Raw genomic sequence first — 18,003 nt, 5'->3', positions numbered from 1 at the left:
GTTAACCACAAACAATCCTGAAAGAGAACCCATGATTTATTGTTGGGCTGTGAATTCTAGACTGTGTCTTAAAGTAAAATATTCAACATTTCCAGAGAATTTTAAGCCATGAAGAAACAATTTTAGGGTTTCTAGGGAAGGGGGAAGAAATTGGGATTTGGAGGGGGGGATGAAATGTATTTAATACCATTTTATAAAATCTGGACTTTATTTACCATGCTCAGAATACACATAATTTAGCATATTAAAAATAGTACTTTGGGGAAACTGATGTTGTATAGCTTTTATTCAAAGAACAACTACAAATATCTCTGGTATAAGCAGATGGAGATAACCATAACTCTTTTGCCAACTGACGAAAAGTGGGCCGGGTGGGGTGGGGTGTTAAATGGAAGCCTCAAATAGAATAGCCATCTCCCAAAAGGAAGGTTAAACTAGATGGACTTAGAAATAAGTAGCCCCGATCCAAATAAAAATAGCCATGCCTTAAGTCCCACTGAAATTAATGAGGTTTTAAGTTAGTCATGACCCATGATTAAATTTGTCCCATTGTTTCCAGTGGGGCTTCGATATAGGAAAATCACTGTAATAAAAGCTAACACAGTTCCACTGGTCATTCCGAAAAGAAGTGTTTCATTAGAGCCTCTTCATTTTGCCCTTGCTCCCTGCCCACTTCAATCTGGATTTTTCATTCTTTTTTTGCCCCCTACATCAAGCCTTGAAGAAAACAGCAAAAATATCTAGAATTTTTGCTTTCCCCCCACCCCCCACCCCATTCCGGGAGTCGCATTTCAAGTGAGATGTTTAATCCAGATGTTTCTCAAAAAGGCCAAAGTTGCAAACGCAAAGAAATGCAAGCCAAGCCAGCAAATGTTCTATCTTAGACACCACTGTTTTCTGCACAATGAGGTCCCAATCTCATAAACCCTGTTCAAGCTTAATGGAAAATCATGGTCTCCCACTATATCTGGGATAGGCAATTTGTGGCCTTCCAGATGTCTTGGCCTATAACTCCCATCAGCCCTCACTATTGGCTATACTGGCTAGGGCTGTTGAGAACTGAAGTTCAAAACATCTGGAAGAACACAAGTTCTTCTAAAGGAAGAAGCCTGCATCAGCACCAAACAGTCTACCTACTCCTCCCTATCCTCTTTCGTGCCCCAGATGAGAAGACCGAAGAAGGAGCACAAAAGCCTGAGGCCCATATGGGCTCACTGGCGTCATGGGAATCCAAGGTTTTCCGTTACGTCTGAAGCAGGCCGTAGGTTAAACAGGCAGCATGCACCAGGAGGTTGCTCATGAATGATAAGCCAGGACTCTCTGGAAGTCTGGCTTCTTGTTAAATGCGAACGCAGCCATTATTCTGTTCACAATGGGAATAACATGAACTAAAAATTAATATAAAATAAAGGCAAACGAAAATAGTATTTTTATGTGGCTAATAGCACGTGACATTTTGTGTAATGCACTGCCACATACACTTCTTCATAATCATCTTAATATTAAGCATGACATTTATTTTAATTATTCGATATACTGGTCGCAAACTCAATTCCCTGAGTGACCACTTCCTCAGTTCCAAAAAAGAAGAAATGCATCAACAAAAGAGCAGACAAAAGAGGAAACCAATTTGCATCAAATTTGCATATGCTAATTTATATGTAGAAAACCGTAGAGAAAATTTACTGTTAAATAAATAAGAGTTGCCCATGTATAAACACAACACAATCTGTTGTAAATAATTTCTTAAGACCTTGTTACAATCCCTTGAAGAAGGCCTAGCGAAAAGAAAGAGCAAAAAGGAGCAGGTTCATAGCTTAGGGATTCTTTTAGATCCACCATTGTCACTTGAGGCTTAGGTGACCTCGGTGGCAGGGAGTGCCTTCTACAAACTCCAGCTGGTGGCCCAGCTACGCCCCTATCTACACAGGGATAATCTGGCTTCAGTTGTCCATGCTCTGGTAACCTCCAAGTTAGATTACTGCAATGCACTCTATGTAGGGCTGCCTTTGAAGACGGTTCGGAAGCTGCAGCTTGTGCAAAACGCAGCGGCCAGATTGATTTCGGGAACCAGAAGGTTTGACCATATAACACCTGCTCTGGTCCGCTTGCACTGGCTGCCTGTATGTTTCCGAGCCCAATTCAAGGTGCTGGTTTAGACCTATAAAGCCTTACACGGCTTGGGACCACAATACCTGACGGAACACCTCTCCTGATGTGAATATACCCGGTCACTATGTTCAACATCTAAGGTCCTCCTCCGGGTGCCTACTCCGAGAGATGCTCGGAGTGTGGCAACGAGGGATAGGGCCTTTTCGGTGGTGGCCCCCAGACTGTGGAACGATCTCCCTGACGAGGCTCGCCTGGCGCCAACGCTGTTATCTTTCCGGCACCAGGTTAAGACTTTCCTCTTTGCCCAGGCATATGGCGGCACATCTTAATCACCCACATGTTTAGTTTTTAATCGGTTTTTAATGCTTTATGTGTATGTTCTGTGTTTTAGAGTTTTAAATTTTGTATACTTGTTTTTATCTCAATTTTAGAATTTCTGTAAACCGCCCAGAGAGCCCTGGCTATGGGAGCGGTATAGAAGTGCAATAAAATAAATAAATAAATAAATAAATAAATAAAAGAGCCCTCCTCCTGGTAGCCACCTGCCTCACTTCCTTTGGCAGGAAGTGAGGCAGGTGGCTACCAGGAAAAGGGCCTTTTCTGCTGTGGCACCCCAGCTGTGGAATGAGCTCCGTAAGGAGGTTTGCTTGGCACCTACATTATATGCTTTTAGATGCCAGGTGAAGACCTTTTTACTCTCCCAGTATTTTAACAGTCTATAAATAAATTTTAACTTGGTGTTTTACATTTGTAATTTTGCATTGCTGCTGTTTTTATCTGGTTGAGCTTTTATATTGTATTTTATATTATGGTTTTATACTGTTGTTTTATACTTTGAATGGTTTTAATTTTTGTGAACCGCCCAGAGAGCTCCGGCTATTGGGCGGTATAGAAATGTAATAAATAAATAAATAAATAAATAAATAATAAATAAATAAGAAAGAGGCTGAATCATGTTGGTCTTTGCAACAATAAATTTGTTTACAGCATCCTGAGAGTATTCTCTCTTTTTGGAGTTGAGGTGCTGTGTATGGGCATAAGAAGTGCCCTGAGGCTGGATCAGACCAAGGGTCCATCTAGTCCAGCACTCTGTTCACACAGTGGCCAGGGATGAACAAGCAGGACATGGTGCAACACCCATGTTCCTCAGCAACTGGTGCACACAGGCTTACTGCCTTGAATACTGGAGATAGCACACAACCATCAGGGCTAGTAGCCATTGATAGCCTTCACCTCCAGGAATTTATCCAACCCCCTTTTGAAGCCATCCAGACTGGTGGCCATCACTACACCTTGTGGTAGGCCCAGCACTTCCTTCTGACGGTTGATCTTTAAACTGGACTTAGAAAGGGCAGCCCTTCAAATAGAGGATGCCTTTAAAATAGAGGACTGTCCATTGTAAATTAGGACACATCCCCCCTCTACAAATTGCAGATCTGTATGTAGCCAAAACAGTACCATCCATGCAGAAGAGAGAGGTATTAACAGGCTTGGGGAGGGGGGAGCACCAAGTACAAACAAATCTTCAAGGGGGGGACCTAAGTAGATGGGGGACCCAAAATAGCTCAATGAAGACTTAGCGTGATCAGTGAAAATGGAATGTCCCTGGGGGGTGAAGATGGACAGTGGAATGCAGTATCCTGAAAAAAGGCATGGCTGGCACACTGCACAGGAGCCTTCCACGCTGCAACACTGTGTTGCAGTTCCCACTTGTTTGCTCCCACTATTTTAAATATCTCTGGAGCAGGAGGTAAATTTGCAGATGACGAAAAAACAGGGGAAAGACAAAACAAATTGTTGTCCATGCAAAATTGTACTGAGAGCATGCAAACTGACAAATCAGGAATGTCAATACGGGATCCTTATTTTAGGATATTGGGCAGCCCCGGAATTTTCAGTCATCATATGGAGATAATCACAGGGACCTCTTCTTCTTTTAACCTTCCCATTTTCTGCAGCATTACATTGTAACACACATAAGCCATGCTATCCATCCACACTTCACTCTTGTGGGGAAATTGTAAGCCTATGCGGCAGGGTCTTGCTATTTACTGTTTTACTCTGTACAGCACCATGTACATTGATGGTGCTATATAAATAAATAATAATAATAATAATAACAATGCCAAGACAACAGCAAATTAATCTATCACCACTATGGTCCCAGGACATTTTAACAGATTTTAGTCATCATATAGCTTACTGAGACTTTGTCACTAATCTCTGCAAATGCTGGAGATTGGTGTATAAAGATGCTAACTGAAGAAGAACAGCCATCTAATCAAGTTACAGGCATTTAGAATGGGTATCTGTTCTTACATGGCATGATCATACAACATAAGTGCAGAAAATCTGACATTGGGGGGGGGGGGTCCCAAGCCTTACACAGCTTGGGACCACAATACCTGACGGAACGCCTCTCCTGACATGAACCTACCCGTACACTACGCTCAGCATCTAAGCTCCTTCAGGTGCCTACCCCGAGGGAAGCTCAGAGAATGGCAACAAGGGAGAGGGCATTTTCAGTGGTGGCCCCTCAATTATGGAATGATCTCCCCAACGAGTCTCGCCTGGCGCCAACATTATTATCTTTTTGGCGCCAGGTCAAGACTTTTATCTTCTCCCAGGCATTTAACAGCATATGCTGAGTTTTTTAACTGACCCCAGAATAGTTGTTTTAAACGGATATTGTCTGTTTTTTATGGTTTTAAATTTTGCATATTTGTTTTTAGTGTTCACTGTTTTTAACCCAGAGAGCTTCGGCTATGGGGCAGAATATAAAAGTAATAAATAATAATAAATAATATGTGAATGAGCACTATTTCCAAGACTGAACCAGAAAGGGTTCATTGCTCTTGTTCTACCTTCAGGACTACAGATATTAAAATCATGCTAAACAAGCAGAACCTGCAACAAAATGTTGTCGCGTGGACCGGGCCTCTTATTATTATTATTTTATAATTATTATTTATTTATATAGCACCATCAATGTACATTGACACCTCTTAGAAACTACTGCATTCCATTCCACCCTCCTCGCTGCTCCTTTCTAAGGATTTTTGGACTTCTGCAAAGCTCAGAACTCCCCAAGCCTGCTGGCATCACCCTGTTGTGTGTGGGAGGTGTTGTTTCGGCTTCCAGTGCCCCGGCTGGCATTCCCATTGGAAAACAGGGAACAATGATTGGTATACTTTATACAAGTAACACATTGGCTTTTGAAATAGTTCTGATGCATTTTCGAAACACACATACAGCCCCTGACATCCATGAAGCTAACAACAGATGTTGCCTTGCTCTTTGGTCCCAGATTTTTTAAATTGCAGTAGTGGCCACACAATTAATCTTTTCCTAGAGAATTACAGCTGCCTGCAGGATGCACAGGGGAAGGATCAAGGTCAGCTGCGGTGGCTAGAGTAGCTGGTCATGGAAACTGCCCATGGAACCCAACGACTTGGATCACCTTTAGGCTGCAATCCTAAATACTTACTAGAGGGTAAGCTCCTCTAAAGGTAGTGGGGCTTACTTCTGAGCAAAGCTGCACAGGATTGCACTGAGTGGCTGAGATGCCTTGCAGATAACACTTAATTACTAGGTTGGAGATTCACGGAACGCTGGCCAGCATGAATCCTAGCACCGTCACCTGTTGAAGGCATGACACCTCTGCAACATAGAAAGGTACTGTGGAAGTCATTTTTATACATTTCAGTGTATTCCTTCCATGACATATCTAGGGTGATCATATTGAAAGGAGGACAGGGCTCCAGTATCTTTAACAGTTGCATAGAAAAGGGAATTTCAGCAGGTGCCATTTGTAGACATGCAGCACCTGATGAAATTCCTTCTTCATCACAACAGTTAAAGATGCAGAAGCCCTGCCCTTTTTTGTATATGCTCACGCTAGTATAGCTCCTGCACTTTAACTGTGGTGATGAAGAGGGAATTTCACCAGGTGCTGCATGCCTACAAATGGCACCTGCTGGAATTTCCTTTTCTATGCAACTGTTAAAGATACAGGAGCCATTGATGGTGCTATATAAATAAATAAATAAGAAGAAGAAGAAGAAGAAGAAGAAGAAGAAGAAGAAGAAGAAGAAGGAGGAGCCCTGTCCTCCTTTTCATCTGGTCACCCTACATATACGAAGCTGGTCAAGTTATACCCCAAAGAAGGTGATGTCTAGTTTGCTTGCAAGATAGACCCTGACTGCTGTATCCCAGGAAGCTAGAATGATCAAAAGCCAAGGTATTTTAATATAATCAATTACAACCCTAGCACAACTTAAAGTTAGCTACACTACTGTTTATTTTCAGGACATGGCACCCTTAAGATGTACCCTGTGATTTTTTTTGATTTTTTTATTTTTTGTACTACTTTGGCAACCTAGAAAATCTTTGCTCTTTAAATGTCAAGCAATTGTGCCCATTTTCAGCATTTTACTAACCATCAATACACATACACACACACATGCACACACACACACACACACACACACACCTGTCTCAGAAACCCATAGCTTTCAAAAACATTCCTAACCAGAAATCACTTAACCTACATAATTAGGCACTCTGGCATCAAGAATCCCACGGTTTGGAAGCAGATGGGTACACAGACATATGGTAAAGACAGCAGAACTAATCTCTTTTTCCAGAGAAGAAATGAAAAACCAATATAATGTTTCACTGCACTGGATTCTGCAGCTGATTCCACGGCTGTGTTTGGACCATAGTTTAGCATTACAAGTACAAGCTGCAGCAAGTCTCAGGATCACACACTTCCCCCTCGTCTCTCCTCTATCATGGCCACAAGGACATTCAAAGCTTCTGCTTTAGATTAACCACAGTTTAGAATGTTGATTAAACCATAAACTGTGGTTAAACTTAATTATGGTTTGTTGAAACAAGCTGACTTCATAACCAGTGGTTTGAAGTTGCCTTGCTTCAACAAACCAAGGTTAAGGTTCATCACAGTTTGTCTAGTTTTGGACATCACAATAATCTAAAATAAAAGTGAAAGCTTCCGGTCTCTTCCTGGTAACCACACCGCAGCATTACATCCAAAGGTCATTTTTTATTATTCCACTGAAGCTAGTTAGTAACAAACTCTCTCCATCTGCTGAGATGTCTCAAAAAGTGTTGAAAAATATTTCAGTAGTTCCTAATATGAAAAGGTAAACAACTATATATATATATTCAAACCCTAAAAATGTTATACAGTGTTGCATCCTCCTGGATCACACCTCTCCTCCATTCAAATAACTGCCTTCAGAGATGCATTTAAAAACAAAACCTGCTATACTGGATCAAAACAGTCTTATAATGCTGAATACTAGCCATCTAGCCATGGTCTCTATGATCATTTTTAAAAATGCAGAGAAGTCACAAGAATGTTGTGGAATAGTCTACTCCTTCTTATGCCTGCAGATTTTTGAATAAAAGGCTGTATTGCCAAATACCGAAGCTCATCTGGTTTCAATGAACAATGACAGGTGAACCCGGAAATCAGTGTCATATAACTGTCTCTGCAGAGGCCACCAGTGAGGGAGGAAGCAGCAGCCAGGCACCTCTCCATCATGCCTGGGTCCAGCTCCAGCTGAGAGCCCCCTCCCTCCTGCTGCCAACTGTCACTGCAGAGGCCACCAGTGAGGGAGGAAGCAGCAGCCAGGCACCTCTTCATCATGCCTGGGTCCAGCTCCAGCTGAGGGCCCCCTCCCTCCTGCTGCCAAGTGTCATTGCAGAGGCCACCAGTGAGGGAGGAAGCAGTAGCCAGGCACCTCTCCATCGTGCCTGGGTCCAGCTCCAGCTGAGAGCCCCCTCCCTCCTGCTGCTAACTGTCAACTGTAACTGCTGAACTTTGCAACTAAGAATGTAGTGCCTGAATTTCCTTTCCTTTCCCCCCCTCCTCCTCCCTCCCAATCCCCTTTCCTTTTGTGTCATGTCTTTTAGATTGTAAGCCTGTGGGCAGGGACTGTCAAGAAATACTTTTGTAAGCCGCCTTGAGTGCCTTTTTTGGCTGAATGGCGGCATAGAAATGCTTAAATAAATAAATAAATAAATACTAGATCACATACTAAGTGTTTTATCAGTCTGCCCTAGCTCCATAGTCATTGTCTCCAGGGTGTGTTCCTTAATCAGGGTTTAAGGAGCATTACAACTGCACTGGTCAACAACAACATAGACTGGAAGGTTGATGTGTACTTACTGCAAAATGTATACCGGTAATTACTTGTGGGGGGTAATGGGTTGGGGACCCATTGCCTTCATGGCCTACCTCTGGGGCTCCTGGAGGTATCTGGCTAGCCACTGTTAGAATGAGAATGCCAGACTAGATGTATCCCAACTCAATCTGATCCAGCAAGGGTCTTCTTATGCTAGCCCCAAGTTTCGAACACTAACAGCTGTATTTCCTGCCCACACACTGCCCAGGAATAAGGCTGAGACCTCTTCATTGCAAGAGCCGCTTTTACAACAACCAACTCAGATTCTTAAGCCTCATTCAATCAGAGGTATCAACAGTAAGGGCGACATCCCAAAGTTGCTGTGCACCTTGCATCTAGTTATTTAAAACAAAACGAAAAACAGAAACACATTGTTAAACCAGCTATTTGTTTTATGTTTATTAGTCACTGATAATATTTTGAAAATTTTGTCATTATTACTGCTATATAAAAATATTTATTTATTTATTTGTTACATTTATATACCGCCCCATAGCCGAAGCTCTCTGGGCGGTTTACAAAAGGTAATAGTCATAAAAAAACTTTTATGATTGTTACTAGACATCTGATAGATAGATAGATAGATCATAAAAACTATTTATAAATAGCTACCCACTAAGTTAACAGTTGTTAAATTGCTCTTTTTTAAAATTTCTCTCTCTTTCTTATGGTAATTGTTGGTTTATTGTGTTGTGTAACCTTTTAGCTTATTATTTATTTATTTATTTATTTATTACATTTCTATACCGCCCAATAGCCGGAGCTACTTCCTTGATTTTTTTTTAATGCTGCTTGCTAAAAGTATTGCTGTGCCAAAACATTCTTGCACTTTTTATTTTCGACCATTCAGTTTGATAGAGAAGAAATTGCTTTCAAAAAGAAATTCAAAGGAAAAGTCAATTTTGCCAAAATTCTCATGGGTTGGTTTCTGGATTCTTGTGCTTGTTTTAGTTTTCAGGTGGCCACAGGGTGTGTGTGTGTGTGAGTGTTGTGTCTTTTATTGTACGCTTATCTCCCTGTCAGCCTGTACCTTCCTTGGCTTCGCACACTTCCAATTAAAGCTCAAGGGGAGATACCATGAATCAACTCCTCTCATAGGAAAGCCAGGCAGTTTGGGTGGCTGTAGAGCAATGGAATGACATGGAATGGAAAGAGAGAGAAAATAGGCAGCTCTTCCAGTCACCTTGCAGTGATTATGTAAGCTCAAAAACACCACAGAAATATTTTTTTAAAAAAAATCAAACGTCCTGAGAATGAAGCAGAAAAATCAACGTTTCTTTCATGGGGGAGAAAATTCGAGGCCAGATTTTGGCACAGGACTGAATGAGATTATAGAAGCTCTTGGCTTTCAAAATCACAAACAAATCCTTGTGAGTATATTTTATACATATATGTGAAGAGTATTGGTGTGTGTGTCAAGAGAGCACCTTGTAAAAGTGCAGCAACGTTCATTTCCAAGCTCCCCTCCACAAGTCAGGATCCGTCACCATATATGCTAACAGTGATCTCAGTTCCCCCGTGCCGTTCCTTACATAGACAAACTGGCATGACTGAGCAAGAGACTCAGAAGAACAACAAGATTTCCAGAGGTCTAAGATATCTGGAGAAAAATACCCTATGGCAGCTGCACCCCAAACACAGCCCAATGAACCCAGAGCAAGCTCAAGCGTTACAGAATGTTAAAGGTCTGTGTGTGTGTGTGTGTGTGTGTGTGAGAGAGAGAGAGAGAGAGAGAGAGAGAGAGAGAGAGAGAGAGGAATTAAAAACTAGGAGCTCATCTACACCAAGCAGGATATTCCACTATGAAAGCAGTATGAAAACTGTATATAAAAGGCAGGAGCCACAGTACTGCTTTATAGCAGTATTGAAGTGCACTGCAGGATCTACACTACTGCTTTATAGCGGTACTGAAGTGCACAGAGAACTGTTGGGGCCCATGACACCTCCACACCAAGCAGGATATAACACTATGAAAGTGGTATGAAAGCAGTATATGGCATGTATCATGGACCCCTACAGTTGTCAGTGCCCTTCAATACTGCTATAAAGCAGAAGTGTGGCTTCTGCCTTTTATATACCGCTTTCATACCACTTTCATAGTGGAATATCCTGCTTGGTGTAGATGAGCCCTAGGTGTGTTAGGTGGGGTATCCTGAACAGAGCACTGTGTAATGAAACAATTTATTGCAGGTCCTGTTTGTTTTGCATCCAAAAAATACTTTTTAAAAAATGTTCTAAGCTACTTTTCTGAAGACACAAAACTAACAAATGCCATTAAAAATGAAACAAGAAAAAATAACAAGTAGCAACAAATATCAGCTGAACAAAAGTAAAGTATTGCAGCCCTTGAAAAATATGGGTGGAGAAGAGCACCTGCTCACTCAATTAGGCAAAGCATTATGAAGCTGGCCTTGCTCTTAGCCATCGCTGTCCTAATCTGACGCAAAGCAGAAACACAGAACAGGGACTGATCTCCCGTCCGTAGCTGTCAGGTAGGCTGATAAAGGGATTGCTTTCGAAACCCTGGCCACCAAAATTAGTGGCCCAGCTATTGAATTTGTTGTCTTCCTCAACCTGGTGCTGGGGATGGTGGAAGTGATGGGATTTGTTGTCCAACACATCTGCGGAGCACCAAGCTGAGACAAACAGTTTAAAAGTATACGCTCTGCCTTGGACATAAATTGACAAAAAATTAAGAAAATGAACATTCTTCACACTCAAGGCTGCCAGTTTCTTTGGGCCTTTTATGAGAAACATAACAATTCCTTTAAGAGCATAATGGAGTTGTTCCGTTAGAAACACAAAATCCAAAAAAAAAAAAAAATCACAATAAGGCAATAGCTTGACTAGAACCAACTAAGATATCACAACGTAGACAGCAAGCTTTCAAGTTCTCCAGAACATTCATTGTGCAGGATGTTAAACAAAAACAGGGCCAGAAGAAGGGAAGCTGGGCTGGATCAGTGTAGTTGCAGTTTATAACCATCTTGAGCTTCAATGAAGGAGGAGCTTTGCAGACGTAACTGGATTAACCTCTCATGGTGCAAGGCAAGTTGCAAAAACTGCATCCAGGAGTATTCAGACAAAAAAAAAAAAAGCAAAAGTTGGATGTTCCCCCATTTTGGGATATAGGAAATCTAGTAATAACTCAACATCTCAAAACAGAGACACATAAGTCTGGGGTGGGGGCAGGGGGAGAAAGAGAAAACACAAAACTAAAAAATCAGGTGGAGCAATAGGTGCCTAAGAATTAAACCAACTATGCTAATAAGAACTATCACATTGCTTTTATTTCCGTGCCTCCCAAGGAACCTTGGTGTTCCAAACAGGACTTAAGTCAAAACTGAGTAACTAACAGATTTTATATTCACCAAAATGGTAGAACATCTTTTTTTTCTTTCCTTTTTTCTGTGTGTCCTCTTGCACCTTGACCTCCAATTATATCTGAAGAATCCCTCGTACATTCCAGCTCAAGATGTTAAAAACTGCAGCCTTACAGTGAAATCCTAGATATGTCTACTCAGAAATCCCCTTGAAATCAATGCAGATTACTCCCAGGTATACCAGATTGAAGCCATGGGGAGCAAGTACACAAGCCTTCCCCAATTGGGTGCCCTCCAGATGTGTGGGACTACAATTCCCATCATCCTACAAACCCAATGGCAATCCTAGCTGAGGGTGATAGGGAGTTGTAGTATAACTTATTTAGAGGACATCAAGGTCCTTTCTACACCTAAGGATTATCCCAGGAAAATGGAGGGATCATTCCTGCCTGCTCCCGGGATCCCCAGTGTGGCATTTGGATGCACAGAGATGATCCCAGGACGATCCCAGGAAAAAAGACAGTGTAGAAACGGCCCAAGTTCACAAAGGCTCAACCACACTAATTTCAGCCTTTTCTCCTCCCCCGCCTTCCCCTCCCTGTTCCAACAGAGCCAGTGTGCTGTAGTGGTTAGAGTGTGGGCCTGGAGTCAGAAGATCTGGGTTCTAGTCCCCACTCAGCCATGGAAGCTGACTGGATGACTTTGGGCAAGTCAGACAGCCCAACCTACCTCACAGGGTTGTTGTTGTGAGGATAAAATGGAGAGGAGGAGGAGGAGGAGGATTATGTACGCTGCCTTGGGTTCCTTGGAGGAAAAAAAGGTGGGATATAAATGTAAATGCAATAAATAAATAACTTTTTTTTTATTCTGCCTAATGAAAAGTTCTGAAGAATACAAACGTTTGCATTTGTGACATTTTCACTGGTTCTAATAGAGGTATTGTCTTACCGTGGATTAGGAATACTCTTTGCTTCCTCCTTCCAACTATGAAATGTTAATACATTCGGCTTTGGTGAGATAGATCCCTGTTGTGTGAGCCAGCCGCAAAAATGTAAAAAGGCTGAAGTTACTCAAGCCCAAATGAGTAGGCATAACAGTCAACTTACATGTCCCCACCTTACACATGAAGCACTTAAGTTACTTTAAACAAGGAACTCTTTTTTTCCCTTCATGGTAGGAGGCAAATGGATTTGACAGGTTCCCAACAGAGCTCCAAGTCGAACACGACTGCCAAAAAATTACTGGAACAATACAGCCATAGTTTTAAGAAAAACAAACAAACTACACTGAACGTCAAGGCAGAGCTATGGATTTATTGGTAGAAGACTAAAAACCATATAATACTGTCATTCACTAAATTCAGAGCTATACACTGAGAGATGGTCATCTAAGGGTGCAATTCTATGTATATTTACAGACAGAAAAAAGGGTCCTAAAATGTCCACCATTCCCCAGCCAGAATGCTAGGTCTTCTTCTGTATTAAACATGTCTAGGATTGTGCTGTTACATGCTGTATTTGAAGGCAGCCTTAGGGTTGGAGGCAATCATGTGGTCTCCTTTTTTCACCTGGAAACATTTTCCTTACTCACATACCACAGCCAACAGGAATACGCTTTGGATATTTCTGGATTCTTCTTTAAATTTTAATTGTGTTTTAAAACAAAGCTTCTCTGTGTGGGAGCGCAACAGTAAAGCGAAGTGAATTGTTATGCAAGCAGATATGAATCCATACCCAACAATCCAGGAAGGTTTTAAAATTGTTTTGACACTTGCTAGCAGATATATCTTTTATCAGAAGTTTGATCTGTAGGCAAAGACGAGGGCCATGATCCATCACAGAGCTGGGCATTGTTAAGCTCATGAACTTTAACTCTATTTTTTGGTTGTTGTGTTGTGGCCTAGGCTCTTTACTGAGATTTTGCAGCAGAATGCTAAAACATTTTGAAATAAAGTCCCATTAAAAAATAGTACAGTAAAATTTAATTATTTAATTCCTTCCTACCATTGACATGGAAACTATTCATTTTATATGTAAACAGAATCTTACCTGCAACGTACAAGGTCTGTATTATTAAATGCCAACACATCAACTGTGATTTCTGAGATGCCAAAAAAAAACAAAAAAAAAAAAAACCACAGGCTTATATAAGAACTAGTTCCAAAGGCAGCCTATGGAAACAAGAAATTGTCCATGACTATTTACAATAGACTACTTCAAAATCACACCAGATATTGACTAATATTGAATATTAAACTATATAACTTGTATGACCGTGCTATCTGTTGCTCTTAGAGAGTTTGAGAACTTCATGTCTTTGGCCTAAATGACAACCCACAACTGGCAAAGTTGCACAATTTTACTGTCTATGAACTTTCACAAAACACTGCATATTCCAGTTAGCATTGCTTTGGTGGCTTAACTGAAAGGGCAGCATTTTGGCCACTTCATTTGAAACTCTGGAGATGCGCCCATCTTTGAAAGTACCCTCTCATTTAATCTGCATGGACAGTACAGTCGGACCCCAACCATAAACATGTTAACGTCGAAACACATCCTGCAGATTTCAACTTGCTTCCAAACCAAAGCGGCTTCAACACTTGGCTCTTTTCCACACACACGTTTTCTCTGGTTGTCATAATTCATGCACAAGACTCCTGACTCATGTGCTAGTGACACAACAATCCCTCGCGTCATGCTGCACAACTGATATGTTTTACCACACTGACATTATTGCCACGAATAATAAAATTCACAATCACGCACATCTCCAAGCTCACAGCATGAAGCAGTAAGCTTCCTTTCCTCTCCTCCTTGCTTCTACAAGATCCTTCAGAAACGGCGGCAGTGGGTGTGCTCCCAGACAAAAGTCAGCACCCAAGGGAGTATAACACCCTGTAGCATTCCACCATACATCAGCAACCTCTCATCTGAGAACAGTAATTTATTATCAGTGAGTACATTCAGAAAGGCTATCGCTTTTATGGGCTGGCCTCTTTATTTTGTTTTTAAGTTCCAAAAGAAAGTATGCTACCGTGATCTGATGCATGGATATGTATGTTATGCATACAAAGAAACACACAGGCGCATATTCTCCTCCACAAGTAGTCAAAAACAGCGATAGTGGCAAATTTAGTATTTTCTTGGGTATGTTTCATTTCCGGCAGGAATTAACGTCGGTGGTTTATCACCAGCGTTATAACCACAGACCAAACACATCTGTATATGAGACCTTGGACTTTTCTGAACAGCTTCCAAAAAATTACTCTCTTGACCTGAAGTATTACCTCATCTGTCAAGTAAAAGGGGCGGGGGAGGTGAAATCCAGAAGAGAAGCAACAGCACAATGCGATGAAGCCAGGTGCTTATAGTCTTTTTACGAACCAATAGTGCACACTGGAGCTTAGCCAGTAAGAAAAACCCTGTGTTTCATGGCACACCGTTCGGCCATCTCTCAAATTCACTTTGGTCGTTTACAGGCAACATGAACCTAGGCTAACACACTCAACACCTGCTTCATGAGACAGTCTCATCTGAAATCGCGCCGGGAAACAATTAGCCCAAAAAAGCAGATCTTCACGTACCCACTCTTTCAATTATTATAAAAGGAGCCTTCCCAACCTGAGAGGGAAAAGGGGGTTATCTGTGTGGCCTGGGAGGTACTTTCCTTTCTATGTATTAACTTTCATACTACATAGAAAGGAAAGTATCTCTCACCTCCCAGGGCACATAAATAACCCCTCTTCACCTCAGGTTGGGAAGGGTCCAAAACTAAAGTTAGACTTGACGGCTGGAGAAACATTTATTAGCACTGCAGACCGCACTGACATTTCATTCCGGATGCACATAGAGAAAACGGAGACCTGTTCAGATGATGATGATAATGAGGAGGAGGAGGAGGAGGAGGATAGGAAGAAAAAGAGTAGTAATAGAAAGACCCAAGGATTCAAGCTGGGCGCTGAGATATGGAGCGATCTACTACTGGTGCCAAGTGGTGGTGGGGTGGGGGGTGGGGGTCGGTTGTATTTAGCTGTGAACAAAGCCAAGGTGAAGCAAACATCTCAGGCCATAGCTAGACCTAAGGTTTATCCCTGGATCGTCCAGGGGTCAAACCTGTTCATCTAGGTGACACGCAGGGGATCCAGTGCTCAGGCAGGGGCGAACCCTGGATGATCCCAGGAAACCTTAGGTCTAGCTGTGGCCTCAGTCGTGCCATGGACGAGCTTTCGCCACGGGGCCTCGAGAAAGAGCAAGCGATAACAAACAACACCCCCCCCCAGCCATGCAACGACCCTCGGGGCACGCTGCTGGGCGCACTTACCGGGCAGTAAACCCCGTTGGACACCGTGGGGTTTACTTCCGAGTAAGCACGCTCCGCGGACAAGAGGATGCGAGGAACACAAGCACACACGCGCGCGCGCGAGGGAGACGCGGCCACCCACGGAGGGTCCCCCGCGGGCGGACGGGCGCGCACCCACACGAACCCATGCACGCCTCCCCCGGAGGAGGGATCCGCGCCACGGGCATCCCGTGCGGGCGAGAGCGAGAGCCGAGGTGAAGAAGGCAACGCAGCGCCGCGCCGGGCTCAGGCCGTGGCCCCTTGGCCCTACCTGCCGGCCGCTTCCGCTCGCCAGCGCCAGACACCGGCTGCGTCTGTGGCTGGCGGCTCGCCCCAGGCAAGGCAGCCCTCGGGTCGCAACAGCGGCGGCGGCGGCACCGCATTCCCCGCTCCACCTCCCCGCCTGCCTTTCCCAGCGCTCCCGCCAGGCTCTTACATCAGCTGCCGCCGGAGGATCCCGGAGGGGGGAAAGCAGAGGAGCCGCCGACGCCGCCAACCAGCCTTTTTGTTTGCACAAGATGCTCCGCGAGCCGGAGGAGGAGCCGGAGGAAGAGGGCGGCTTCCCCCCCCCCCGCCTCTCCTTCCCCGCCCCCCCCCCCGCCTTCGGCTCCGCGCGCGGGGCTGGCTTGCTTTCTTCGGGGCGGCTGAAGTTGCAGAACGCAGAGCGCAGCTGGGCCGGCGCGCAGAAGAGGCCGCTTGCTGGGGTTGTGGAGTGCGCGCCCGCGCGTGCGGAGCGCGCCCCGCGGCCGGCCACAGCAGCGCGGCCCGATCCCGCGAGGGGGAGGGGGAGGGGGAGGCCCACGAGCCGGCGCGTGCCCTGTCGAGGAAGAAGGCGGCAGCCTTTGAGGGGGGCCGGGCGGCGGGGGGAGACTAGCAGCACCGAGATCGTCTTCCATGGGGCTGCTCGGGGAGGGAAAGGCCAGGGGCGCTGGGCGAATCCCAGGTGCCCGCATGGACACAAACAAACATGCCGCATGGCGAAGGCTCTGGCGCGCTGCTGCCCTTGCCAAAGCCCCGAGGGCCAGGGCGGCAGGAGCACGCAGCCAAACTCCCGTCTCGCTCTCGCTCTCGCTCTCACACACACACAGGTGCACACTACTATTGAGGGACCCTAGGCGGTGTCGGGGTGGCAGCCGCCAGCACCGATTACCTAAGCCGGCACATGGCAACACCAGGCTGTGCGCACAGGTTAGTATCTTGGCAGCCAAATCACAAAGGGCTAAGCTAAGCTAAGCAGGATATTCCGCTATGAAAGCAGTATATAAAAGGCAAGAGCCACACGACCGCTGTATAGTGGAATTGAAGCGCACTGACAACTGTCGGGACCCATGACACATACCATATACCGCTTTCATAGTGTTATATGCTGCTTGGTGTAGATGTGTCATGGTCCCCAACAGTTGTCGGTGTACTTCAATACCGCTATAAAGCAGTCGTGTGGCTCCTGCCTTTTATATACTGCTTTCATAGAGCAATATCCTGCTTGATGTAGATGAGCCCTAGGTGTGTTAGGTGGGGTGTCCAGAACAGAGCACTGTGCACTGAAACGTTTTATTGCAGGTCCTGTTTGTTTTGCATTCAAGAAATACTTTAAAAAAAACGTTCAGTGGGTTCCTACACATATCTATTCAGAAGTAGAAGATGCAGACTAGGGAGGAAATCGGGCAAATTCAGGGCAGGGGGACATGTCCCCCCCCCGCAATTTTTTTTTTAAAAAAAACCCTTGGGGAGAATGGGGTGGCCCCTCCCCCACCTTTCTAGCATTTTTTCAGGCTTCACATTTCTACTACTTAGAAGTAAGCCCCACTGAGTTTAATCAGGTTTTCTCCCAGTATAATATTATAGTCTTAGGGGTGGGAGAATAAGCCAAACCCATATTCAGAACAAACATACAGGAAGTCACAAGATATACTACTTATCTGGATTTGTTTGTTACGAATTAATTGTACACCTTATCTGGCAAACCCACTTCTGCCTTTGATGTCTACCATGGGTGTGAATTCTGTCCATTCTTGCAT

General features: G+C 44.0%; 1 protein-coding gene across 3 annotated transcripts in view; it reads right to left on the bottom strand.

Moving 5' to 3' along the window:
• PLCB4 (phospholipase C beta 4) overlaps nucleotides 1–16,473 on the bottom strand; it is a 237,214-nt gene extending 220,741 nt beyond the window's left edge. For all 3 annotated transcript variants that reach the window (XM_063125320.1, XM_063125321.1, XM_063125322.1), the window contains exon 1: nucleotides 16,422–16,473. The gene's annotated coding sequence lies outside the window, so the exon portion shown is untranslated. The remainder of the gene's footprint in view (nucleotides 1–16,421) is intronic.
• Between the last annotated feature and the right edge of the window lie 1,530 nt (nucleotides 16,474–18,003).

This window comes from Elgaria multicarinata, chromosome 4 (assembly GCF_023053635.1).
Source record: "Elgaria multicarinata webbii isolate HBS135686 ecotype San Diego chromosome 4, rElgMul1.1.pri, whole genome shotgun sequence".
In the NCBI taxonomy this organism is placed as follows: domain Eukaryota; kingdom Metazoa; phylum Chordata; class Lepidosauria; order Squamata; family Anguidae; genus Elgaria; species Elgaria multicarinata.
Note: the sequence above shows the minus strand (reverse complement) of the source record. Positions and strands in the feature narration are given on the sequence as shown.